Genomic DNA, 26,559 nt, shown 5'->3' with positions numbered 1-26,559 from the left:
ACAAGGCTTTGAGTGGATCTGTGAGTGGGTGCGTGAGTGTCTGAGTGGGTGTGTGAGTGGGTGAAATTGATTGAAAGAGAGGCACAGAGAGAGAGTAAGAGGGAGAGTCATAGAGATTTTTAGGCTTGGTGTATGATACACTTACAATAATATATTTCTGTACAATTTTAAACAAAAAATGTACCTATCTTTTTTAAATGTTAAAATATTTGTACTTTAAGAAAAAAAAGGAGGAAAGCGAGTCTGGCTGGGCATAAACCCTGATGGCTCAGTGTGAAGGTCTGCAACCTTCACACAGAGCTATAGTTTTTTTTTGTTAAAATAGTTTTGTTAGCCCTTCATGGGCTTTCAGGGACCACGGGGAAGCCCTCAAGGGCTCTCCTGTGTTTCCTACATATTTATTTATGGTTTTAAGTTACAAAATGCCACTTAAGGGCTATCTGGCACCACGGGGGAAGCCCTAAGGTTTCCCTGTGGTATCATTGCTTCAGCAAGCAGGGAGCTGCTTTTAAAGAAGTTCCTTGCTTGCTGAAGCATTTAATCTCTTTTCCCTGCACAAGTGCAAGGGACTGAGATGAAAGCTTTGGATTTTGACATGGGGACCTGCTTGGCTGGTCCCACTGTGAAAATCTGAAGTGTTTGCTGTGGCTTGGCTTGGCTGCAGAGCTGTAGCCAAGCCATAGCAAAAAAGATATGGCCTTGGGGTGGGAATCCTGGGACATAACAGAAACCGGCCTTGCCGGGGGGTTGGTGATCCCCAGGGCCATCAGTGGCTCCATGAGAGGGTCCTCACAGCCCTCTCAAATGTGAAGGAAGCACCGGGGAGGTGATATTCCCTGGGGCCAAAGGGGGCAGAAACACACCCACTTTTTTCACTTAACTATTTGCCCCGGAGAAGTAGTAGCGGACCCCTGCATTTTTAACCAAATGCACCTGGGACTTGGCCCACCAGAGGGCTTTATAATAACAAAGCGCAAGAGTTTGCACTTCATTTCTTTTTTGATTTTATGGTGGATCCCCCATGACCCCATCCCTAAAATTGAAAAAATGCTTTTTAGCCCTTGGGGGTTCCTTTGAGACCACACCACCAGAGCTAAGAAGTCAGGGTGTTTGTAAACTGGCCCCTTTTCTTTATATTTTACTTTATTTCTGGGACTCAGCTACAGCCAAGTCCCAAAATGGCTGACAACATTTGAACGGCTTCTGTTGTTGAAATGCTATCACCCAATATCATATCAGCACAAGATTGGGAGAGGTCGCAAATCCTTTGCATCCCTAGATATACAAATTTGTTTTCAGCTCAATTTCTCTAAAATTACTGAATGGAATTACACCAAAACAAAAAAGCACTTTTTCCGGACCAGGACCTATTCTTCTGCCAAATTTGGTGTAATTCCGTCAAATAGTTTCGGTGCTATCTCTGTTCAAAATCCCTACAAAAAATGATTTGGGAAAACATGTTTTGGGACCCCAGTTTTTCTTGGTTCCCCTGGACAGATCACTTCAAAACTTTATAGACAGCAGCGCTGACGTGACTGGAAATCTTTTTTGTATTTTTGTAAGGTTTTGTGAAAATTTATCAAGTGGCACCAAAGATATAGGCAAGTAAAAACATGCTTTTTATATAGAAACTAAGTCCTAACTGTGAAAAAACTGGGCTGATTGCAGAAGCCCCTTGACTTTTTGCCCCCATTTTTCACTTTTTGCTGTATTTTCCTGACTCTGTCCCAGGGCCTGTGCTCTATGTAAAATGTGTATGGAAATTAGGCTAATTATAGTTGGCTATGTCAACCTAACTATGAGTCGCTAGTACATGGTAGGGCATGTAGGTTTAGTGACACCAGCATAGTTGGTGCACCCTTAGATGCACTGATGAGGTGCCCAGTGTCATTTTAAAGGCAGACTGGCTGATTTTAAAGTTATATGCAAATTCGACTTTGGAATAAAAAGTACTTCCAAAGTCTTAAACTACCTCATATTAACACATAGGTCACCCCTATGTTGTGCTTTAAGGGCCCCTAGGGCTGGATGCTATGTAACTATATGAAGGGACCTTATAAAAATTGTTTTATAAACCCTGGTGAGATAAAATAGCGAAATTTGTTTCCCTCATTGGCATGAATAGGCTGTATAGGCTAAAATGGGGAGACTTTATTTTAATTAATACAATTCTCCCAAGGCGCTCGATATGTTAAGTTTGGCATCAAACTTATTGTTATAATACATTTAACAATTTTCCATTGTTGAACTTAGTATATCTAGTTAAGGGAAAGAGTTTTAGAACCCTCCCTGTAAGTTGGCAACTTTATTTCTTGATAAGGTGTGAAGTGGCCTGGGCTGAAGACAAAGGGGGTGATTCTAACTTCGGCGGGCGGCGGAGGCCGCCCGCCAAAGTTCCCCCACCAAAATACCGCTCCGCGGTCGAAAGACCGCTGAGGGTATTTTGGGATTTGCCCTGGGCTGGCGGGCGGCCGCCAAAAGGCCGCCCGCCAGCCCAGGGCAAATCAACCTTCCCACGAGGACGCCGGCTCAGAATTGAGCCGGCGTAGTGGGAAGGTGCGACGGGTGCAGTGGCACCCGTCGCGTATTTCAGTGTCTGCATAGCAGACACTGAAATACTTTGTGGGGCCCTCTTACGGGGGCCCCGCGGCACCCCCTACCGCCATCCTGTTCCTGGCGGGAGACCCGCCAGGAACAGGATGGCGGTAGGGGGTGTCAGAATCCCCATGGCGGCGGAGCGCGCTCCGCCGCCATGGAGGATTCTGCAGGGCAGCGGGAAACCGGCGGGAGACCGCCGGTTTCCCGCATCTGACCGCGGCCGAACCGCCGCGGTCAGAATGCCCTGCGGGGCACCGCCGGTCTGTCGGCGGTGCTCCCGCCGACCCTGGCCCCGGCGGTCTCTGACCGCCGGGGTCAGAATGACCCCCAAAGTGTATGACTGGGAGAGGAGATCTGCCTCAGTAGATGGGGAAAACAGGATGGGGATAACAACCAAACTGGACTTTAAAGGAGGGAAGGACATTTGGAGGAGCACAGGACCTGGCCCAATTCCAGCCAACCAGGTGCCCTCTTGATTAGATTGGGAGAGGGCAGGGGAGGGGTGTGGTAAGTATTTTTAGCCACACCAGTTGGTGGACTCAGCCAGACCTAACCTCTAAAATACAGTTTCAACCATTTTGGATTTTTAAAGGATGTTGCTCCCTGGGACTGATGTTTGCCACACTTAACAAGAAGTGGTCATGCAAGAGGGTGGTAGCCTGCCTGTGATTGGACAGCTGCCGCCCTTGCTTTTCACCCCAGGAGCATGGCTAAATTTGGCAGAGCTGCACCCTCACCTCAGATCTCTAAAAGGAACATCAGAAGAAGGAGTGCCCTGCTGGACCCCTGACCTGCACCTGGACATTGCAATCTGAAGGACTGCACCAGCTGCACACTTGGGCTTCACAACTGAAAGACTTTACCTGTCTTCAACTGGGTCAAGAATGGACTCCCTGATTGCTGCAGGTGAAAAATAGCTAATGAGAGTCCCTGCATCAAAACCTGAAAGTACTGACCAGCTGACCAGTATCTAGTGGTCATTTCTGGATTTGAACCAGGTGCATTCTGGGAGTTGGAGTCCTAAACCTCAAGGAACATCTCAGGGCTTCTGGGACCTTGTGGTGAGTTGTGGACTCCTAAAGGACCTTCTTAGACCTCCTAGAAGAAGATCCAGAAGTTTGGAGAACCTTTTGGAAAAAAGCTCAATAAAGGCCCGACGTCGTGAGTCAGGCTGGCTTAAGTTGACCACGACCTGGCCTGACATTTCAGGTTCGTCCCACTGAAAAGCCTTGGAGTCCCAGACTTCCAGGATTTCACTGGAGGCTCCTGGACAGTCAATCTGACAACTTCAACATGAAATCAGCTTGCTGTCAAGGGTTGTTCGACGTCGGAAAGAAAAAGCTCCAAAAAAGTGAGAAAGTATTAATGTACAATTTTACTTCCTGTGCAGCGTATCCGGGGAGGGCTCCAGAAATGTTAAATCAAGATTCAGCTTTGGCCCGGACGAAGATTTCTGTCCTCAAAAATCGTCTATGTCCGAAGGTAGAATTCTTCACTGAGTTCTCCTAAGACGCATATTCAAAGAGGGCTCAAGGGAGGTCATATCAGATTGGTGACTTTGTCCCACTGAAAAAAATCTTCAAGAAAAAGACTAAGGGGCAGATTTATGAAAAATGACGCACAACTGCGCTGGCGCAGTTGTGCAGCAAACTTTTTAACGCAAGCTACCATCATTCCGTAGCACCATCAGTGTGCCACATTAAAAAAGTGACGCACGATGGTGCTAAGGAATGGTTAGTGTAAAAGAAATTACTCTAACCATTGCAACATGCCAGAAGAAAAAATTATGTTAATGCTGCAAAAGTGGCACTAGACAATTTTGCGACACATATTTTTGTTGCAAAATGGGTTAGCACCATATTTAACTGCCTTAGTGTCCAAATAAAACACAAAACCAAGAAAAAAACAATAGGATAGACAAGATGGAGAATGCAGGCCAGGAGAGCTAGCAGGGGGACCCCTATCACCCATGTACTAGGCAGGAGGGTCCAGCAAAGTCCCAAGAGAAGGAGAAGAGGAAGTGTTACTTTAGTCAGGAGCATGAAATCCTGGTCAGAGAGATGATGGAGCACTAACACCAGCTCTTCTTCCCCTCCAAATTGCCAGTTGGTAGGGGAGATACCATATGGCAGGCAATAGAAGATAAAGTCAACAGTGTGGCAGCGGTGAGGAGGACTTGCACTGATTGCAAGAAGTGCTGGCATGATTGCAATTGTACGACTAAAGAGAAACTGGCCAGGAACTAAAAGACAGCACTGCAGACTGGAGGTGGAAGTCTTGCATCACAGGAGGATATGGATGAGCTGGAGGAGATGGCCGCAGCGGTCATCCTGGAGGAGCTGGTCACTGGAATCGCAGGACTGGCCAGCGCAGACTGACCAGAACTACTGCAAATGCAGGGTAAGCTGCATAGGGGGACTATCTGTAATCTCACAAATGGGAGAAAGGGGAGGCACATGGACACACTCAATGCATGCTAAAGGGTTGCATCGGGACACATAGACCCTGAATCAAAACACCCTGTTGCAACCCAAGCCACACTTGTACTGACACTCTGGTTACGCAATTCACTCTGACATATACACTACTTGGACATAAGTACCTACTATGGCTTTACTTCATCATGTAAAAATGCAGCATATTGCCTGGAAGTGATGTGCAATTAGTGTGGCCGTGGCTGTAACCCGACAACACCCATTGCATATTGTCATAGCCCCTGATCCAACACAACTTGTACATCAGAGACTGGGACTGAAGTCAGTATCACCCAAGGGGTGATGTCAGGATGGCATAACAGGGCAAAATGCTTCCCTTTCTCCTTTTGTCATTGCCCTTCTCATATGTGCTGTAAATGATGTGCAATGTCAACAGCCACCACAATCCAAGATTGACATTTCACTATCTCATTGTAGTGGATGATGCCTTACCTCCTGCCAATCTGCCTGCCCTGGATTTCATAGGTGACATGATTGACCAGCTGCCGACCATCAATGAAGAGACTCTCCAGAATTTCCTAGGTTCCCTCCGACAACCTCCAGTTGCAGGGAGGAAACACAGCATTGCAGGGTCTCCACATGAACCACCCAACTACCAACACACAGCACCAGCCAGTCCTGACACAGCCCTGGACTCTGAGGACCCAGACATCACTTTCCAGAGGACAGTGGTAGGAGTCCAGCAGAAACTTTCCAAGCTGGTGTGGGTAGGGATGGAAACCATGACAGGCAGCCTAGAGGGAGTGCAGAGGTGCCTGAGTCCAACTAAGGACAACTCAGCTGCCATCAGAGGCACCCGCCCCAGCTACATGTACTCCAGCAGCCCCTGTCCGACAAAGCTGCTGTCATGAGAAAGAGGCTTCAACAATTGCCCTCCCAAAGTGGCAGCAGCATGATAGCCAACAGGCTGGGGGCTATACAGAATACCCTGGAGTCCATTCAGCAAAAAGTGCCTCCCTTAGGGAAAACATGGCTGCCTACCACTGTGATGTTGTTGAGGTGTTGAGAAATCAGCGGTTCCTCCTTGCTGAAGTTATGCCTTATGTGGTGCCACAAATGGCAGCTTCTGGGACCTTTGACTCCACATCTCTATCCCCTTATGTGTGTGTGGCCCCCTCAACCTCAATGACAGTTCCACACATGGCACAGGAGGCACCATACACATCAGAGGATGAAGATGTGGAAGGAACAACATTTACAAGGAAAACCTCCCGGTAGCACCGGTCTGTGCCACATGGACAGTATCTCCTTAGTTTGGTGCTTTAGATCATGCCAATGTTGTGATAGCAAGAAATGTGCCCTCTTGACTCAACCACTGTTGACTTGTCTGCTATGTACTGTCATTGTCTCAAATCTTACATATTGGCAATTTGGACACCTCCTCACTACTGCACACTTCTCCTAACCATGTCTCATGACATCCCTCACCCCTCGACTCTGATTGTACAAAAAATGGTTCAGGATCTCTAAGGGGGTCTGTGAACTGTACATTGTATAGCATTGGAAAATATAGTTTCACAGGTACATAAAGCACCTTGTCCACATGTAAAAGTTCCACGTTTACTGTGATCCATTAACTCAGCTAAATGAATGCATTGTGTGAAGCCATGTCAATGAGTACAGAACATAATTACATGAGAGCATTACTGTCAGACACAAATCCCCATACTAGGATCCTAACATGAAAAAGGTGAATGATGGTGTTGTGTGCTACAACCAACTTACAGAGTCTTCAGTACATGTACTGAACAGATTTCCATGGAAGTTGACATATGGCATGTATGGATCTGAACCAAGACAATGGTAATTTACTCAGATGGAAGCACCAGTACAACTAATAAGTGTGGTTCAGAAGAGGCAAATCTAATCAGTGATAAGCACCTGTCAGTGTTGCAGGATACAGTCCCAAATTTAGCTATTGTCATACATGCCACACTTTCCACCAATGATACTGCTAGACCCCACCAATGATAGCTGAAGTTCCATACTTACCTGTCCAAGATAACCTATACATACACAATGTGAATCCCTGGAACAGTGGATGACAAATGTATTGACTAGATGATGTAATTTAGCAGCCAATCTGACAGCTCCTTGGTCATAGGGGATGCACATGGTAATCCATGGAAATACAGACAGGAAGCATACCCTAAGCCATTCCTCCTACTTGGCCAGTGCACACATGAGAACACCCAGACAATCAACATGGAGATAAAATAGTCTACTACTAACAGGATTTATTACAACATATTAAAAACATTGTATCTAAACCTACCCTATACAATACCCTACACTAAACTAACCTAAACTAACTTAACTTACACGTACTCCTATCTATTCTATTCTAAACTAATCTTACACTTGAAACACTACACTCTAAACATTGTCTCCCCATCCCTCTTAAGACACAATATGCAAGTAGGACAACATAAACTAAGGCTACACATGTACTAACTTAACCTATGTCCTAAACAATATATTAAAGGATTTGTAAAACATTTTTGTATTTTTTTCGTTTTTTACACATTGACCCCAACATATCCCCCCACCCGACCCCCAAAATAAAAAAATGTACCAAAACCCACTCCCCAACTATACATACTCTAACCTCTGCCTACCCTACACTATTTAACTAACCTAATACTACCCATCTAAAACCCACTATAAATACCTAATATCAGTAAAAGGGAGAGGGGAGGAACTGGGAGGTTGTGGCACAAACACTTCACAGTTTTGTAAAAATTTTTTGCAGTACTTGAGAAACTTAGGATTTGTGGCACTCTCTTTCTCCAACCTTTCCAATCTGGCCAACATTGAGGCCATGTCCTGTCTCATGTCTGATTCAAAGCTTAATGTTGCGGCTGGAGCAGGTGACAGTAGGGGTGCCTGGCTTGAGACAGACACAGTAGATGTGGAGGGGGTCGGACTTCCTGAGGCCCTCTGGACCCCAGATTTCTTTCCCAATGTGCCTTGCCTTGTTTTTGGGTATTGCAGAGCACCCCCATGTGGGAATGCACACCATGCAACAGTGGCTTTCTCCTTCCTAAATCTCCTCTCCATTCTTTGGTACCCAGCGTTCACCTACTATATGTATCTATACCTGTCATCTCACTTGTGGAAATCATGTTGTTCTGCTGGGGTCATATTGGCAGCTGAAATACAAGAAGAATAAAGCATTAAATAAAGCATTGGGTGGAGGTAGAACAGACATGCAATGTACACAGCATCCTCGTGACATATGCAGTCCACAACACTGACTGACTCCAAATCTATACTTAATTCCTACCAGCCATATATGGGTTCATGTACATATCACTGGGGTAATGGCTATCCATTGTTAACCATCAGGCCCCAGAGGTGAGTAGACTACTGCATCCTTTCTCAACATTTGTGTGAACAAACTAGTAAGGAACAAGTGGCCCAACAAGTCCAGATTGCCTGTGCCATTGTCAATATGCGGCGCTTTGTATGCAATCCGTCACTTTGACACCCCTGGTGCCACTTCAAGCCTTGCCCAAGCATCATGAATGCAAGGTGGGGGTCATCTGATAGGACACTTCCTACCAGAAATTTTAAGGATAGGTAAAGCTTCAGTTATGTATCCTGGGTTAACCCCTGCTCTGCGAACACGTTACAAGGGGGCACACCATTGCTCATGATGTGCCCACACTTACAGTTAATGCAAAGTTCCCATATAGTTTGAGCAAAGCCTAAACAGCACATAAAAGTTGTCTACAGATTTCATAACTATTGCCCCATACCCTGTGCTATGTTGTGCAAAATGTGTATTGCGGCACACACATGGTGGCTGTATGGGTGCCCTTAGAGGCACAGTACGATTGGTACTGCACTGGGTACAGCTACAGTATTCCTATCTATAGAACAACATGTACAAATGCATGTCAGACATCACCTAAGTACCAGGTACACACTCAGCAATCACATTATATGCACAGGTGATGTGACCAAGATCACAAATATCATGATGGGTGCACCATGTTGGTAAATCTGTGGAGATCTAGCTTGATACAATCTGTAGACATTTCTCATAACCATATGGAGCTGAGTTGTATTCTAATTGTTTACTCTACTGACTGTTGGTCAGTACAATAAGGCTCCTTGCATGACTGCAGCCTCAATTTGAGTATGAAGAGTAGTGAGGCACCAGTGGTGCAAGTGTCTCCTACACAAGCCCCCTAGAGACCTCAATACATTTACTTCATCTGCACTGTTCATCTGTGAGTAACTGAAAGCTATGTGTGTCAGACAGTGCTGTGACAAAGTTATTGGCAATAGGTATGCTAATCACATAACCAGCAGTTCTGACACCTATCATGATTGACTTTAATGTATATGTAGGTATGCTTTCAATTTCCTAACACCCACAATTCCATAGGTGCACACATTGCCACTTGTGCAACAATCAAGTGTTAGACCTGGCATCCTTGGCGTGTTCTCCCATGTCTTTTTTACATTTGCTTCCCATGTTTTGACTGTGCACTGGACTCTGTTTTTGCTGGTTTTGGTACTCTGGGCACTTTACCACTGATGACCAGTGCTAAAGTGCAAGTGATCCTGTGTAACATGTATGTGTAATTGGCTTTTCCATGATTGGCATATTTGATTTACTAGTAAGTTCCTAGAGGTTCTCAGGGCATGTAACTCAAATGCTACTAGTGGCCTGCAGCACTGTGTGTGCCACCCACATTAGTAACCCTGTAAGCATGGCTCAGACCTGCCACTGCAGTGTCTGTGGATGCAGTTTTAAACTGCCAATTTGACTTGGCAAGTGTACCCACTTGCCAGGTCTAAACCCTCCCTTTTTATACATGTAAGGCACCCCTAAGGTAGGTCCTAGGTAGCACCATGGGCAGGGTGCAGTGTTTGTTAAAGGTGGTACATGTACTAATGTGTTTTACATGTCTTAATAGTGAAATACTGCCAAATTAGGTGTTCACTGTTGCAAGGCATATCTCTCTCATTGGTTAACATAAGGACTGCCTTTAAATGTCCTTAAAGTGCAGTTTCCCTTTGAGAGCAGATGGAAATTTGGAGTTTGGGGTCCTGAACTCACATTTAAAAATCCATCTTTTAGTGAAGTTCTTACTTAAACCATTCTGTGACTCTACCTGTTTGTGGATTCCCTGTCTGGGTCAGACTGACAGTTAAGCTGTTTGTGAATCTCCTCTAGACCACGACACAAAGGGAGCTGGGGTGTAGCCTGCATATCCTGATCAGCCATCTGAGCTAAAGTGGAGGGAGGAGGTTAAGTTGCCAGAACAAGGACTGAAGTCCATGCACAGAACGCTGTGCGGGGAAATTTCAGCTCTGACACCTATCATAATTGACATCAATGTATATGTGGGCATGCTTTCCATTTCCTAACACCCACAATTCCATAGCAGCACACGTTGCCACTTCAACAATCAAACCATTCTCAGTCCTCTATATTGCATCACACATGATGTCAACATCCTAACTCAGATGATTTAATCGCACTGGTTACACAACACTTTCAATCATTGAATTGCACACATCAGACTGTCTCAAACAAAAACCTGGAATGGCACACATGACGCACAAGGTGACACTTACTGGCAGCATTGTGGTCTTCGAATCTGGACACCTTTCCACTGGTGTAGGGTGGAGGCCCACCTGCAATACATGAAAGGAAAAGATAGCTTTGTGATATTTGGACATTTATGTGCATGCACAACAGTTTAAAAATTAACTTGTTAAGCTGAGGGAGCAAGTCAACCTAGTAGTAGATCAGAAGAACTGTAAAACATCTATACTGTAATCTGTCAGTGAGATATAGGGCCGGATAATGGAGACCCTGTCACCTACAAAGCATCACTTTCCCTGACACTCCTGTGGTGCATTTAACTGCATCATAGATACATGAAATTGTCATGTAGCTGTTTTGTTGCTTTACACCTCCATGACCATATGGGGGCTGTATGATACAGTATTCTTCTTCTAAGTGGCATGCAATGGTAGTTGCAGTGACCATCCCATTGTGGCACCCATAGCTTATCACCACTATCACACTGACAACTGAACACTGACAACTGACCATGGTTTGTGTGATTATTGCAAAGTGTTGAGGAATGCATTGATACATCCTTGTTTCCTGTTTTTAATATGTATGTGCCATTACAATGCACACATACTTGAGTTATTTTGCCATGGCTTTTACTTATGTTCATTTAGTTGTCCATACCTGCACATTAACTGAACAACATTACGGATGTCTTGCCACACCTGTGTGGCCAGCCATTGTTGACATGGTATACCATTTATTCTCCATGAAGGGATACCAACATGTGCATATACATTCCCCTCAACACAGACACACTTGCTTTGTGGTCCAAGGACCCCTGTCTTAGTGCAGCTGTCTGAGTAAGGTGCTAGTGCTGGCACAGATGCAGGCCTGCCACAAACTGACTGTCAGACACGGCAGGCCTGTGGTACAAATTCAGCAAATGTGTGGGGGGTAATAGACACATTTTGGGGTATATGTGATACACAATGTACAGGAAGAGGAAAGTGCTAGTAGTCTGGACCGGTGCATAGAAAAGCTCACTTAAATGTCGTTGGCCAGTGACACAAAGGGGCAGATTTAAGGAAAGAAGTGCTGCACCAAGTGCATCACTACCATCCATGTGGCCCTTAGTGCATCCGTTTTCCCCGCCATGTGTGTGCCTTCTAAAATATATGGTACACCATGGAGCAGGTAGGGGGCAGTTGCAACAATTTATATGGATGCGAATGATGTACTCAGCATGAGTAGCACCAAACAATTAGAACGACTTCTGCTGAGTACATAAGGGCCCATCATATACAATGATATGCCCTATTTTAACACCTGCTCTGACAGCCATTCAAAGTGCGGGAAACATGGCTCTAGGAAATACATCATTTTTCCCCGACCCAAGTAAGTGCCCAAAAATAACAAAAATATAAAACTACCCCACCTACACCCCTAGATAAACCCCACAATACAGTGACAGATACAGTACAAAAACACTACAAACGATTGAGGAAAAGACAAATATAACACACCATCAATAGGACACATCACAAATCTCTCCCACAACTCCAATCCTCCAACAACAACACCTCCAGACATCCTCACACAGTCATGGACAATAAGACTGTGAAGTGAAAGTGAACTCACTGTACTATGTTTCATCACTTTCTGGGACTGTGCATCACATTTTCATTTATGTGTTGTTTTTTTTTTTGATGCATGATGGTCATGCATCGATTTTATCCCAATGTGCCTGACAAGGCCAGTGGACTTGCGATTGATGGGTGACCTCTGACCCTGCATCCTTGCAGTAAGGTTGCTTCCTCCTCACCACTGCTCCGATAAGTGCTGCCATTGTTTTGGGCTTGTTTGGGCTTGTTTGGGCTTGTCTGGGCTTGTCTGGGCTTGTCTGGGCTTGTTGGGGCTTGTTTGGGCTTCTTGGCTTCTCCTCTCCCTTCTCCTCTCCCGGAAGGCCCCACCCCCCTCCCTCCTCCTCGGAGCTCTTCCTGCTCCTGACTCCTGCTGCCCCCGCACTCCCATTGGAGGTTTCCCTCCCTCCTCCCAGCTGCCACTCCCTCCCACCTCCCCTCTTATGCCGTCCGCAGGCAAGCCCATCTGCGCCCGTCCGCGCCAAGAACGCGCCCAGCGCCAGACCCCCTGGCCAACACGCCTCCTGTGCCACCAAACACCTTTACACTGCCAACGAACTCCACGCCCTTAATCCAGGACGCTCCTCTATCTGCTTCCAGTCCACACCGACGCGCACCAAAGGACCCTTCTCCTACAAAGCCTGCAATTTCACCTGCAACCTAACCTCCAAACTCCAAATCAAAACAGACAACCGCCTAAGACAACCGCCTAAGATGCATCCTACTTAACACCCGCTCCGTCCACAAACATGCAATTGAACTCTGGGACCTCCTGACCACATACTCGCCCGACGTCGCATTCCTCACCGAAACCTGGATGAATTCGGCCTCAGAACCAGACGTAGCCATAGCCATACCAGAAAACTACAATATCACCAGAAGAGACCGAATCAACAGACCAGGAGGAGGAATCGCCATAGTCCACAAAAACACCATAAGAGTCTCCACCAACTCCCATGACACCATCAACTCCGCCTAGGACCTCCACTTCAAAATCCACATCAACGCCAACAACACACTCAGAGGAACACTGGTCTACAGACCCCCTGGACCCAGACTGCAGTTCTGTGATGACATCGCCGACGCCATCAGCTCCCAAGCCCTCACCTCAACAGACTACATCCTCCTTGGTGACCTAAACTTCCACCTAGAAAATAACAACGATATCAACACCACCAACCTAATCGACAACCTCGCCAACATCGGCCTCAAGCAACTCGTCACTACACCCACCCACTCCGCAGGCCACACACTTGACCCCATTGTATCAGCCAGCAACCACGTCTCTTTCAGCCACACCACCGAACTCAGTTGGACAGACCACCGCTGCATCGACTTCTCCTACCAAAAACCAGTCATTCACCACCACCGCACACAACCCCCCCGACGCAACTGGAGCAAAATATAAACGGATCAACTGATCTCCACTCTCGCCCGGGCCCCACCCCCTGGGACCCCAGACCCCAATATAGCCACCACCAACCTGCATCGCTGGATAGAAGATTGCGCCAACCCCCTCGCACCGCTCAAAAAACAAACAGACACCTCCCACAGAATCAAGGCCAGCTGGTTCACCCCAGAACTACAGGAATCCAAACGGCTATGTAGCAGAATGGAAAAAACCTGGCACCTTGACCCTACCAACTCCAACCACATCGCTTTCAAGGATGCCCTACGCAAACATCACCAACTAATCCGCACCACCAAAAGGACCCACTTCAAAAACCGCATCGACGCCAACGCTTACAACAGTAAAGATCTCTTCGGCATCGTCAATAAGCTCTCCACCTCCAGGAACTGCTCCAACGAACCCCCGCCATCACAGGAGTTCTGCAACTCACTGGCAACCCACTTCCGTCGAAAGACAGAAGAAATCCACAATAGTTTCAAACCCCAGACAAACCAGCTGATTACAAACACCCAAGAACACAACGCTCCAAGCAACACCCACCTCCTCAACACCTGGACCCCCATCAACATAGAGGTCACTGCCACCACCATGGCCTCCATCCACTCCGGATCACCATCGGACCCCTACCCACACCATATCTTCAATAAGGCAAACATCATCATCGCACCCCACCTCTGCAAAACCATCAACAGCTCCTTTGAGTCAGCCACCTTCCCAGAAAGATGGAAGCACGCAGAAATGAACACCCTGCTAAAGAAACCAAAGGCAGACCGAGACGATCCCAAGAACTACCGGCCGATCTCCATCCTCCCCTTCCCAGCCAAGGTCATCAAAAAAATTGTAAACAACCAGCTATCCCGGTTCCTGGAAGACAGCAATGTACTCAACACCTCCAATTCGGATTCCGCAGTAACCACAGCACTGAGACTGCACTCATTGCTGCCACAGACGACATTAGGACCATCCTCGATGAAGGAGAAACAGCAGCACTCATTCTCCTGGACCTCTCCGCAGGTTTCGACACGGTATGTCATCACACTCTCTGCACACACCTCCACAACGTTGGAATCCGCGACAAGGCACTCGGCTGGATCTCGTCATTTCTCTCAGGCAGAACCCAGAGAGTCCGCCTCCCACCGTTCCTGTCAGAAGCCTCCAGAATCATCTGTGGCGTTCCCCAAGGATCTTCGCTCAGCCCCACGTTCTTCAATGTTTACATGGCCCCCCTCGCCAACATCGCACGAACCCACCCCATCAACATAGTTTCCTATGCAGATGACACTCAGCTCATCCTCTCCCTCATGAAAGACCCTACAACTGCAAAGAACAACCTCCACAACGGACTTCACGCCATCGCCAGCTGGATGGAATCAAGCCACCTCAAGTTAAACACAGACAAGCCAGAAATCCTCATCTTTGGCACCAACCCCTCAACTTGGAATGACTCCTGGTGACCCACCTCCCTAGGAACCACGCCCTCACCAACCACCCACGCACGCAACCTAGGCTTCATCTTGGACTCTACACTCAGCATGACTCAGCAGGTCAGTGCCATCTCCTCTTCCTGCTACAACACTCTTTGCATGCTCCGTAAAATCTTCAAGTGGATTCCCGTCGAAACCAGGAAAACTGTCACCCACGCCCTGGTCAGCAGCCGATTGGACTACGGAAACACCCTATATGCAGGAATAACAACCAAACTCATAACAAAACTGCAAAGAATCCAGAACGCATCCGCCCGCCTCATTCTGGACATCCCACGCCGTGACCACATTTCCCCCACCTCAGAGACCTTCACTGGCTACCAGTATCAAAGAGGATCACCTTCAAACTCCTCATCCACGCACACAAGGCCCTCCACAACACAGGCCCAGCCTACCTCAACGACAGACTCACCTTCCACACCCCCACCCGCAATCTTCGCACAGCCAGCCTCGCCCTCGCCTCCATCCCCTGCATCCGCCGCACCACCGCCGGAGGAAGATCCTTCTCTCACCTAGCTGCCAAGACCTGGAACTCCCTACCGCTCCACCTTCGCCAGACCCAAGACCTCTTGACATTCTGGAAACGCCTCAAGACATGACTCTACGACCAGTAGCTCCCCCCCAGTACCTTGAGACCCTAACGTGTGATTAGTGCGCTCTATAAATCCTTGATTGATTAATGCGTAGGGGCCAGTCATCATTTTTCTGCATTGGAAAGTATGAAGTTTTGGAATTTGCATCTACATTTTTGACAGATGCCGGTCATGCATGGTATTCCTTCCCATACGGCCTGACAAGAACTTTGGCTGTGCGATTGATGCACAGGGGCAAGGGGTTAATTTTTGTCCATTCATATCTTTACGGCAACATCAGTATGTGTATGATGCATGCCATGACTGATACTGTGTGCATATGTGCATGTGTAGCTAGACTGTGTCCACATACATATTAGCACATGTGCAATGTGAGTATACATATGTGTTCTAACACATATTTGTGGATCTACCACATTGCAATGTATGACATACAAACATACTTATACCAACAACACAATAGAGAAGATGGGCTATGTCCAATACATGGTAATGCATGCGATACCCATGACCAATCGTACTCGTAGGATGCAGTGGACTACGGCTGGGTTGAAATCATATTACCCCTGGCAATGTGTGTGCATGTGTGTGCACACTGTGGTGTGTAGTTAGGTTCAGCCTTTGTAATGCTCTGCTACACATGTGACATGAAGTTCCTCATGCATCTTAGATGCAGGAGATAGTGTACACTCATGTGTCAATGATGATTGGTATCTGCAGTGTGTGTTGAAAGACATATATAGTGTCATTTCAGTAAAATATGACCACAGCGGTGTGTTCATGGGATATGAAACCTCACATATCGATCTTCCTGCATGGACCCATGTTGGACTTTGTCAAATACCTGTGTAGTCATATCAGTGCCATCTATGTTTCCGTATGTCTGAACACATCTGAAGGTCATTTTATTCTGTCAATGATCTTGTGATACATATGCATTTACATTTGTGGAAAGTTGCCTTTTCTGCAGACTCCAATACACATTGCCAGGTCTGTGCCATTTAAGTAGTACATGTGTGCTGAGATATCTGGCATATGTATGCATGCCACCAACTAGGTACTCACAATCGACCACATCATGTTTGTTATGACTGTCACATACAATGGCATACCCCTGTGTAGCAGTGTTACAATCTAGCAAAGATGGCAGCCTACTCATCATCACTATTGTGGTAGTTTTTATGCCTATGTAGACCTATGGTTGCATGCTTAGGTGCAGGTTTATAGTGCTCCACACTACTCAATCCACTGTGCACGAGGATCCGGCCCCTGACAATGTCACTAATCAATGTAGCCTGAGCAGTGGTGTTAGGGAGTTTGGGCGGGGATCTAGCCTCTTCATGATTGCTGTTCAGCAGAGTAATGTGCACTCCTCTGCAGACAGTCACAAGCACAATTGTGATCAAAAGGACTGGGATTTTATTTTTTCTCTGGGGTACTTGATATAAGCCTTCCCTTTCATGTACTGAGGACTGGCTACTTTTACGTGTAGGACATGTCTCATCATTTGACATGGTCTGACAGACATGATTTTATGTTCTTAGTCATTTTTATGAGCAGGTTGAGTAGGGCTTGTATCTCTGATGAAACTTGTAATTTAGGAACGAGCCAGGGGACAGATGATGTCATCAGTCACTGCCTCATGTTATAATGGTATTCAATGGGCAACTAACAGGTTATTGTAGTGGCAAAATGAGTGGGTTATGTACTGACCTAGCCATCCTCTCTATACATATGTTGGGTGATCACATTTTGACATTGATGTTTCGCACAGTCAGTATTGGTCTATGTGTGCACCTTCTCTATCTTTTACTGCATATCTTGTTAGGAATAGATTGTGTCCACCTTGCTGCCATTTTTTAGGCTTCTTACACTTTGTACACATCTTTTACAGCAACATTGTCCGGTCATACTGTGAGAGGAGCCCTCTTTTTGCATGGTTATCCCCCACTTTTTGCCCAATGTTGATACACTCTTACATCTCACTGTAAGACCCTAGTAAATGTGTACCTCAGTGCCCAGGGCAGGGGATAGTATGAGTAGGACCCTGAGGGCAGCAGCACTGATTATGCCACCCTCTAAGTCCCTGCACCCGGATGCACCTAGCACTGCCAGTGCAGGCTGAGTGCACTGGGGAAAACCTAAAAGGGCAAACTCGACATGGCACACTCCCTGTGTGCCCTGTCCACCCTACTCTGCATATGATATGGGTAAGTCACCCCTCTGGTAGGCCTTACAACCCTAAGGCAGGGTGCATCATACTATTTGAAAGGGCATAATTGCATAAACAATATGCCCCCACTGTGTCCTTGCCAAACCTGGGACATAAAGAGTGAACAAAGCAGCCATTTTAAGTAAATGTACTGGACACTGGTCAAACATGAGTTCCCAACTTACATGGTGGCCACTCTGTACCCTGGTTTGTTTGGTATCAAACAACTCAGAATATTAAATCCAAATTGGTATCAGTATTGGATTTAACCTTAAATGTAACCAAATGTCACCATAGAGGTGCCCTTTACAAAGGCTAACCTAACTGGCATAGTTGCTGAATGGTTCCATCCAGCCTGCAACTTCCTGACAGCCAACATACAAACCTGGGGAGAGCCATGGCTCTCTGGTTTGAAAAACAATGCCCATCCTGGGTGGAGACGCTAACTACCCCTCCCTCAAGAACATGCAACACCCTGGTGGTGAGCTATAAAGGGATACTGCCCCTGAAACTCGAGCCGCCAGGCCTGCTGCTAGCAGCAGATGGCTTCCCCCTTTGCAAACTCCCACTTTTGGCAGGAACAAAGGTAGGAAACCAGACAGGGGTAGGAGGAGTGGCCTCACTGGGCATGCACCACATCTAGGGGTTTGCAGGCGAAGTCGACCCTCCATTTCATTTTCCTCCATGTTTGATGGCAGGAAAATAGCCAATGAGGTTTAGGGAAGTGACTCTTCCCACAGGAAGTGGTCTCTGCATATGGCGATGCCACCCAAGGTTGTATCCATTGGACACTGCCAGGTTCCCCCTAAAACGCTCACTGAATTAACTGTTTAGTGGATTTCCTGAGACCAAGAAATCAGATTCATCTGGAAGAAAAGAAGACAGCAGCAAAGAACCTGCCAAGATGAGAACAGAGGAGCTGCTGCACCAGAGTCCAGACAATGGCTGCTGCAAAAGAGCTGACCACTGGACGGACCTCAAAAGACCCCAAGGACTTCCAGGCTTTGCAAATAGCCCAAGATCTCCCTCCTGAGTGGAGGCACTACTCAAGAAACCAAAGCAACCTGAAAAGAACCTGCAAACAGATGAGGGACACTTCACTGACTGGACAATATCTCTGTGACCGGAAGTTACAGCTGGACCCGATGATGCACCAACCACAGCCCAAAAAAGATCTGAAAGTGTGCTACGGTTGGTGCCACAGCACCCTCCTGTGGCCAAGTTGTGGCAATACACCAGGTACTGGTCATTGCACATCAGACACCACCAAAAACATCTCCCCCAGAGCTGCACTGGACAAGGAAGAAGTCCCAGTCGAGGGACTTCAGTGACACTCTAGACCTCCGACAGAGCACCTGCAATGTCCTGCAAGACCCCAAGAAGAAGACTTACCTCTAGTTCCAAAGGGTCCCTTTGCGCACAGCATCCAAGACCTCCGAAATGCTCTGCATCTGGCCGTCGGAACCATGCATCATACGATCTGCTGTGTGCCCCGGGTCACCAACCCCCTGCGTCCTTAACTGCCCAAAGGGACCCCAAAGCACCACCTTTCAATCTGCAAACCAGCTCCCTTTCCAAGTGGCCCCTCCAGCTGGCCCTGTGCCTGTGCCTATGCCAACAGATTTTCTAACGCTGCTCCCACCGGAACTGGGAGCCGCCCAAGGCTCTCCAGCTGGCACAAGGTGCCCACCAACTGCTGCAACCATCCTGCAAAAGAAGAGACTAGTAACCCAACTGTGTGATTTTTAATGCATTTTTAAAAGTGACTGCCTATTGATTCCTAGTGTGCGTAATTACACACAGAAAGACTAACATTATTAAAACTTTCAAAAGTCATATCTCAAAAAGGACTTAGGGGGTCATTCTGACCTCGGCGGTAAAAGGCGCTTACCGCCGGCCAGAAGACCGCCATAACACCGCCGCGGCCGCGGTAAACCGCCACAGTCATTCTGACCCGCAACTGCCAAACCGCCGAAAACCCGACATCCTCAATAATCCGCCACACCAAAGGTCAGCGAAAAAATGGCGCGGACCAAACCTCCACCGTCACGCCAACAGAAATACGCCCATACCATTCCGACCCACAAATCCACGCGGCGGTCTTTCAAACGCGGTATTCCATTGGCGGTACACACTGCTGCGGTCAAAATACACACACCCATAGAAAACTCAGCCACATTGGTCACTTCGAAATACACACACCTGATACACATACTAACACCACTCCCACACACCCAACACAATATAAAACACACACCCACATCACCCACAAGCCCCTACCACCCGAAATCATTGATGAAGGCGAGAGACAGAGCACAGAATAGAGAATCCCACAACACAGAGGCACAATACACCATCACCCACACAGAATCCACGCACCAAACACCACACACCACCACACGCACCACACTCATCACCACAAACGCAACCTCACACCTCAACCACACCACCCCATGGCACCCCAAAGACACCCCAGGTTCAGTGACGCCGAACTCAGGGTCATGGTTGAGGAAATAGTCCGTGTAGAGCCCCAGCTCTTCGGGGCACAGGTGCAGCACACCACAATTGCCAGGAAGATGGAGCTATGGCAAAGGATAGTGGACAGGGTCAACGCGGTGGGACAGCATCCACGCAATCGGGAGGACATCAGGAAGAGATGGAACGACCTACGGGGGAAGGTGCGTTCCATGGTATCAAGGCACAACATAGCGGTGCAGAAGACTGGCGGCGGACCCCCACCTACTCCCCCAGAATTTACTGCGTGGGAGGAGGAAGTCTAGCACATCCTGCATCCTGAGGGCCTCGCTGGAGTAGGCGGAGGAATGGACTCTGGTAAGGCAAATCTTCACTACTGCTTCCCACCCCCACCCCACCTGAATGGCAAATCATACCCCCACCCTCACCCCCTCCCCCATCACACCAACCCCTAGCAAAAGCCTCACCATCACAACCCACCCATCCCAACACCAAGCCCTGCATGCGACCCCAAAGCATGGACACCCATCACCAAAGCATGCCCACTGCACACACACATCACCCCCACAAGCCACCCTCACAAAAGCCCCCACAAGGAAATGCCTGCACATGGGTACACAGACACCCACCCATCACACGAAATGCCACACACAGAAGCAATAACCATACCTTTATACCCCTGCAGGACCCGAACGCCACCACACCGCCACGGAGGGTCCAGAGATGTCCATCCCACCCCCAGAAGAGGCCCCCAGCGATGACAGCAGCTCTGTCTCCCTGGAGCCAGACGACCAGCCTGGCCCATCGGGGACCTCTGGACAGTCGGTTCCCCACAGACAGCCACAGGCTACACCAGACCCAACCCCCTCTGGGAACACCAGCACAGCTCCCACCCAGCGGGCCCATGCCTCTGTCTCCAGGGCATGTAAATCAGCGGTGTGTCCACCACTAAAGGGCACACAGGTTGACCTACCACCCCAACAACAACAGGGACCTGGGGGCAGTGGTAGTGGGCACACCGGCCAGGGGACAGAGGCCCAGGAACGCAGGGGAACTGGGATGGCTGCTGTGCGACAGGGGGGGGACAGGCCCGGGGAACCGACTCTCCAAGAGGCCCTCTCCACCATCATGGGAGCATACCACCTCTCCCAGGAGACGATGGCGATGGTACTGGCCCGGTTCCAGGAGATCCAGGAACTGCAGGAGGAACGGTACATGGGGTTCAGGGAGGAACTGAGGAACATCGGTTCCGCAATGGGGGACATCGTCCTGGCCCTTACCCAGATCGTCACCACATTGCGGGGCCATGTGGCACCCCAAAGGGCCCCTGTCACTAGCCCAGGCTAGGAACAGCCTACCACCTCTGCCGGCGCCAGTGGAAAGGAGGCCCCCACACAACGACAGGCCCCCAGAACCCCACCTCCTGCAGAAGAAGAACCACCCCACAAGCGGAACCTGAGATCTCACAAGAAGACTAGGATTGCAAGACCCCCGCCAGCCTAAGATACCCCCTGATGTCATCCCACTGTCCCACATTGTCACCCTGTCCAACCTTGAACTGCCCCTGCTCCATCCTTCCACAGGCATATGGACAATGCACCTGTGCGACTGAGAATTGGACCCTGCCATGGACATTACTCCACCCCCACCCATCCCCGCTTCCCAATCATTTACCTATATCTAGCACTTAAAATAAATCACTTATTCCACTTAAATAAACAGGAGTCTGCTTGTATTCTTAACAAATGTATTACGCTTAACGGTTCAATAATGTCCAGTTACTTTGTGATGACAACATACCAATTTCAATAAGTTTTAGTCCATGCGCAAACAAAGCTGAAGTCAGGCAGTGGGTCATACAGCTCTGAAAAGGGAAGGGAAAGTCACAAATCAGTTAACAGGAACTGGGGGGAAACACAGACAGTGGATACGCATGAGGCCTCAAGTAAATGTAAATTGGGGTGGCTGTTTCTTACCTGTGTGCTACTGAAAGTATTGTTGTATGACTGTATCCCTGTTGTACGTGTCGTCCCCGTCGTCTTCCTCTTCTTCACTCTCCACAGGCTCCACAGCTGCAACAACAGCACCATCTGGACCATCCTCCTGCAGAAAAGGCACCTGGCGTCGCAAGGCAAGATTGTGAAGCATACAGCAGGCCACGATGATCTGGCACACCTTCTTTGGTGAGTACATTAGGGATCCCCCTGTCATATGCAGGCACCTAAACCTGGCCTTCAGGACCCCGAAGGTCCTTTCTATGATCCTCCTAGTTCGCCCATGGGCCTCATTGTAGCGTTCCTCTGCCCTTGTCCTGGGATTCCTCACTGGGGTCAGTAGCCACGACAGGTTGGGGTAACCAGAGTCACCAATTAGCCACACAAGGTGTCTCTGTAGCTGTTCCATCACATAAGGGATGCTGCTATTTCGCATGACATACGCGTCATGCACTGACACAGGGAACTTGGCATTTACATGGGAGATGTACTGGTCAGCCAAACAGACCACCTGGACATTCATCGAATGATAACTTTTTCTGTTTCTGAACACCTGCTCACTGTCTTTGGGGGGAACCAAAGCCACATGGGTCCCATCAATGGTCCCAATGATGTTGGGGATATGTCCAAGGGCATAGAAATCACCCTTCACTGTAGCCAATTCGCCCACCTCAGGGAAAATAATGTAGCTCCGCATGTATTTCATCAGGGCAGACAACACTCTGGAGAAAACCTTTGAAAACATAGGCTGAGACATCCCAGATGATATGGCCACTGTTGTCTGAAACTACCCACTTGCCAAAAAATTGAGTACTGACAGAACCTGCACCAGAGGGGGAATCCCTGTGGGTTGGCGGATGAGGGACATCAGGTCTGGCTCCAGCTGGGCACATAGTTCATGTATAGTTGCTCTGTCAAGCCGGTATGTAAGTATGATATGTCGTTCTTCCATTGTCGACAGGTCCACCAGCGGTCGGTACACGGGAGGATTCATCCTTCTCCTCGCAAGTCCCAGCGGACGGTGCCTAGGAAGGACAACATGGAGCACAGAGTCAAGCAACCCACAGGTTCGTTCACACAGCTTGCACAGTACACGAATCGCTATGCATGGAACGGCTTGTATGAGTGGCAATGCAAGGCCTAGGCCTGTGTGAAGCAGTAGAAATCATGCCATGTGGGCCCTTGAAATGGCGGCTGCCTGACCTGTGAAGTGTGACAGTGGGATGTGAGGTCACTGCGCTGGCGTGGCACACCGTGGCGGTAGGCAGTCGAAGACCGCGGCGCAAAGCAGCATTGGTTAACATTGAACCCTATGGGTCTCAGGAGCCAATGACGATGTGCGCCGGCGGTCGCGGTACGCACCGCCGCGGTACGCACCGCCGCGGGCGTGACCGCCATTTTCTATCTGATTAATCACTCGAGACCTGATCATCCACAGGAGAGGACCTATACTGCAAGTGCTGCTGTGACCTCTGTCTGGGAGATACAATGGCTGCTGCGACTGGGGAAAGGGCCCCTGCCTTCACTTCCGAAGAATTGGAGAAACTTGTTGATGGGGTCCTCCCCCAGTATGCGCTACTCTATGGTCCTCCAGACCAACAGGTTAGTACACAGGGTGCACGCTGAATGGGCTATGCCAGTGTTGAGTGGGGTGTATGTAAGATGGTGGGGAGGGGAGCGAATGAGGAGTGCAACTCACATCTACCATGCTGAAAAGTGATGATATTTCCTTTCCCACCCTGTACATGTCAAATAGGTCAGCGCCCATCAGAAGGTCGACATTTGGCGTGCCATCGCCAAGGACGTCCGGGCCCTGGGGGTCCACAACAGACGGGGCACTCACTGCCGAAAGAGGTGGGAGGACATCCGCCGCGGGACCAGAAAGACCGCCGAGTTTCTGCTGGGGATGGCCTCCCAACATAGGAGGGGTGCCAGCTGCCAATTGACCCCCCTGATGTCCCGGATCCTGGCGGTGGCCTACCCCGATTTGGATGGGCGCGTGAGGACATCACAGCAGACACAAGGGGGTGAGTATCAGCACATTCTGCTATCTTTGCGCGCAGTGGAGGTGTCTGGGTGTGGGAGGAGGGCTGTGGGTAACTCAAGGCCAGGGCGCTTTCTGTAGGCTAGTCCCCTCTGTTAGCCATGGCCCTGTGCCCCCGCCTCCCACCTCTGTAGGGTGCCAAGTACAGCTATCCATGGGCCAGTATCACCCATGTGTGCATTTGTCGTCCATAGACCTGTAGGCCTAGTCACAAGAACTGAGTAGTGTACCCCGATTGCGCAGCGTAGTTCAGGGGGCTTCTGTGTCTGTCCTCTCCGCCAACGGTGTTGCCAATGCATGCACTCAACCTATCTTCATTTCTCCCCCCCACCCATTTTCTTTTTCTTCCTGTGCATGTGTGCATTAGCATCATCAGGCGGAGGAGAAGTGGCATCGGCGCACGAGGGAGCTGCATCTCACATGGCCCCGGAGGGCCATGCAACGGACTCCGAGTTCAGCAGTGAGACGGAGGGCGAGGGGAGCTCCACAACGGGGACCCGTGGAGACGTCAGCGACACCGACACGTCCTTGGAAGGGAGCTCCCTTGCGGTGGCGGCAACATCCATGCCCACCGCAACTACAGGTACAGCCGCCACCCAGCGCACCAGCTCCGCCCTCCAAGCAGCCCCTCAGCGTTCGCCCCGTGCCCGCTCGCACACCAAGGCGGGCATCTCCTTCGCCCCAGGCACCTCAGGCCCTGCCCCAGTTACCCCTGCTGCCCTCAGTGAGGAGGTCATTGACCTCCTCCGGACGCTCATTGTTGGGCAGTCTACCCTTTTGAATGCCATCCAGGGGGTGGAAAGGGAGGTGCATCTGAGCAATGCATACCAGGAGGGCATTCATTCGGGTCAGGCTGCCCATCAGCGATCGTTCAACGCTCTGGCCTCAGCACTGACGGCAGCCATTGTCCCTGTCTCCAGCCTCCCTCTTCTAACTCCCTCCACCCAGTCCCAGTCTCCTGTTCCTCAGCCTATCCCATCCACACCATCAGACCAGCCTGCACACACCTCAACACCCAAGGGCAGCTCATCCAGACATAAGCACCACAGATCCCACAAGCATTCACACAAACAACACCCAGATGCAGACATGCCAACAGTCACTACCACCTCTGTGTCCCCCTCCTCCTCGTCTCCCTCCTCCCTCCCTGTGACGTCTCCACTCACACCTGCATGCACACCACCATCAGCCAGTACTTCCATCACCAGCACACCCTCCATTACAGTCAGCACACGTGCAGTCACCACCCCACTGCCATTTACACGTCCCCTGTGTCCTCTCCCACTGTGTCTGTCACCCCCTCTTCCAAACCACACAAACGCAGGCAGCCACCCACCCAACAGCCATCCACCTCACGACAGCCTCCAGCCCAAGCACCTGCACCCAAAGACAGCACACTTGACTCTCCTACAACCACATCCTCTTCCTCCACTCCCATACCCACTGCACCTACCGTTCCCATTGCTCCTAAAAAACTTTTCCTCTCCAAAATTAACCTCTTTGCATCACCTGACCCACCCCCTCCATCTGGTAAGAGTCCGAAGAGCACCTCAGCCACCACCAGCCCTGCATCTAGTATCACCATAGTGCAGGGCTATTGGAGTCCACCAGCTCCTAGGGAAGGAACATCGGCCAGCAGCAAGGGGACAGCCAGCCCACCCCCTGGGAAGAGGACAAGAAAACTTAAGGGCCGGCGCGAAAAGCCTGAGACGGCTGCCACCACGGAGACTGGCCTTGCCACGTCACCTGCCACATCATCTAAGGGAGGCAAGGGCCCGAGAGCTGCAGCGAAGGAGGGCAAGGGCAGCAGGGTGGAGAAGACATGCAGCAGCCGGGCGCACCAGGAGGGCCCCACCAGCCCCATACCGGGTGTGACGGACGACACCCAAGGGCACAAGACTCCATCACAGGAGGGCCCGCTACTGCAAGGTCGGAGGGCGACTAAGCGGGGAGTCTTGGCCAGGTCTGGCTTCCTTGAAAGACAGGACAAGCACCGCTGAGGAGGGCCCCGCCAAGACAGGCACCGCTGAACAGGGCCCCGCCATGAGGAGCACCGCTGAACAGGGCCCCG

Source organism: Pleurodeles waltl, chromosome 8 (genome assembly GCF_031143425.1).
Source record: "Pleurodeles waltl isolate 20211129_DDA chromosome 8, aPleWal1.hap1.20221129, whole genome shotgun sequence".
NCBI classification, from domain to species: Eukaryota; Metazoa; Chordata; class Amphibia; order Caudata; family Salamandridae; genus Pleurodeles; species Pleurodeles waltl.
The sequence above is the reverse complement of the archived record's forward strand: the minus strand, read 5'-3'. Positions refer to the sequence as shown.